The sequence below is a fragment of the Hyperolius riggenbachi genome, chromosome 4 (genome assembly GCF_040937935.1).
Source record: "Hyperolius riggenbachi isolate aHypRig1 chromosome 4, aHypRig1.pri, whole genome shotgun sequence".
NCBI lineage: Eukaryota > Metazoa > Chordata > Amphibia > Anura > Hyperoliidae > Hyperolius > Hyperolius riggenbachi.
In genome coordinates, this window is record NC_090649.1 from 9,285,784 (window position 1) to 9,288,283 (window position 2,500).

Here is a 2,500-nt window from a genome sequence, read left to right on the forward strand (position 1 = left end):
GTCGATGGATCGAAACCATCCTCTGCTAGGCATGAATTCATTTTTGCACCTTGCTTTATCGCATGGGCAAAACGGTTTCCATTGCCCTGTAAGAGAAAGTGTAATAAGGGCCCTGCTGTAACGTACATATTAGGGTAGCTAAGACTACTCCTGTGCCGTTCTCGCAGTTGAAGAGATGGGTGAACTGTGACACCGCACTTAAAAAAAAAAAAAAAAAAACAGCAAACAGAGAAGCTTCCCCATATTGGAGCATTGGATTTGGTCAAGTCTTAAGCCAATGTGTTGTAGGGCACAAGTAAGCTTTGGGTTAGCAGGAATGGTTGCATGGCCACCTAGCTTTTCATCCTTCCCACCCTTGCCCTGGAATCTTCCAGACTTCAAATTGCTGTCCTTTGCTGTGTGTGTTGCACCAGCATCATCCAGGGGGGCACATGATCTTTCTGAAGTCTTGAATTGAAGTCTGTAAGCAGTATCACCATGTGTCCCACTGCTTACATCTAGCAAAGTAGGCAAATAAGCAAGCTCATTTTTCTCTTGGGTATATTGCAATGGTACATGCTAGGTAAGTTTCAGCATGTAGCGTTGGTGGTATAGTGGTGAGCATAGCTGCCTTCCAAGCAGTTGACCCGGGTTCGATTCCCGGCCAACGCATGTGAGCTTGCTTTTGGCACCCTACAATTCCATGGAAGACAAGACCAAGACAAGATCTCTGAACAGTTAGGACATCCTGCACCTGCTCAGTCTCTGGAGAGGTTCCATTCCGGTGCAGCAGACTCTACGCCAGCTTAAAGTTCTTTCTAAATGGTCAACACTTAATGCAGACACTCTATAATGTTCTAAACAAATAGCTAGCAAGGCACTAAAGCGAGCCTGTCCTTGGGTGGGCTTGAACTGCCTTTCTTTGGCTTGACAGCCATCGCCAGGCTTTGGGTTCGATCCCCGGCTAATACTTTACTGCTGCTTCTGGGGTACAGAAAACTTCATTTGGTCACAGACACTGCCAGGGATGTCTGTTGTATCACTAAGACATGAACTTGATGCTGCTCACCCTTTTCATGAACGTGAATGAGATTCCAACGTGTCTCAAATGAATCTACATGGCTATCTGGGGTTCTCTTCGGACAACTGTTGAACACAAAAGGAAAGGCCGTCCCTGGGTGGGCTTGAACCACCAACCTTTCGGTTAACAGCCGAACGCGCTAACCGATTGTGCCACAGAGACTGTGCCTGCAGTTGTTGCTAAATGATTTTATGGGGATGTATGTGTGTCTTGTGGAGTGAGGAAGTAAGTCTGCTCCAAGAAGTTTAACGCCACTTTTTCCCACAATGAAGCATTCACTGTATGGCAGCAGAGTGGCGCAGCGGAAGCGTGCTGGGCCCATAGCCCAGAGGTCGATGGATCGAAACCATCCTCTGCTAGGTGTACGTTGGTTTTTATACCTTGCTTACCATATGGGCCAATTGTCGGCCATAGCCCCTTAAGAGAAAGTGTCATTAGGGCCTTGCTGTAACATATATAGTAGTGTAACTATTTCAACTAATGTACCCTTCTTAAACTTGAAGGTTGAATACAAACAGAAGCAGAGTGGCACAGCGGAAGCGTGCTGGGCCCATAACCCAGAGGTCGATGGATCGAAACCATCCTCTGCTAGGCATGAATTCATTTTTGCACCTTGCTTTATCGCATGGGCAAAACGGTTTCCATTGCCCTGTAAGAGAAAGTGTAATAAGGGCCCTGCTGTAACGTACATATTAGGGTAGCTAAGACTACTCCTGTGCCGTTCTCGCAGTTGAAGAGATGGGTGAACTGTGACACCGCACTTAAAAAAAAAAAAAAAAACAGCAAACAGAGAAGCTTCCCCATATTGGAGCATTGGATTTGGTCAAGTCTTAAGCCAATGTGTTGTAGGGCACAAGTAAGCTTTGGGTTAGCAGGAATGGTTGCATGGCCACCTAGCTTTTCATCCTTCCCACCCTTGCCCTGGAATCTTCCAGACTTCAAATTGCTGTCCTTTGCTGTGTGTGTTGCACCAGCATCATCCAGGGGGGCACATGATCTTTCTGAAGTCTTGAATTGAAGTCTGTAAGCAGTATCACCATGTGTCCCACTGCTTACATCTAGCAAAGTAAGCAAATAAGCAAGCTCATTTTTCTCTTGGGTATATTGCAATGGTACATGCTAGGCAAGTTTCAGCATGTAACGTTGGTGGTATAGTGGTGAGCATAGCTGCCTTCCAAGCAGTTGACCCGGGTTCGATTCCTGGCCAACGCATGTGAGCTTGCTTTTGGCACCCTACAATTCCATGGAAGACAAGACCAAGACAAGATCTCTGAACAGTTAGGACATCCTGCACCTGCTCAGTCTCTGGAGAGGTTCCATTCCGGTGCAGCAGACTCTACGCCAGCTTAAAGTTCTTTCTAAATGGTCAACACTTAATGCAGACACTCTATAATGTTCTAAACAAATAGCTAGCAAGGCACTAAAGCGAGCCTGTCCTTG

The 2,500-nt window shown here is 46.4% G+C and overlaps 2 non-coding genes across 2 annotated transcripts; one reads left to right on the forward strand and one right to left on the reverse strand.

Moving 5' to 3' along the window:
• Positions 1–579: 579 nt before the first annotated feature.
• Positions 580–651, forward strand: TRNAG-UCC (transfer RNA glycine (anticodon UCC)). Its single transcript has one exon. It is a non-coding gene; the product is annotated as a tRNA-Gly (tRNA).
• Positions 652–1,148: 497 nt separating this feature from the next.
• TRNAN-GUU (transfer RNA asparagine (anticodon GUU)) lies at positions 1,149–1,222 on the reverse strand. Its single transcript has one exon. It is a non-coding gene; the product is annotated as a tRNA-Asn (tRNA).
• Between the last annotated feature and the right edge of the window lie 1,278 nt (positions 1,223–2,500).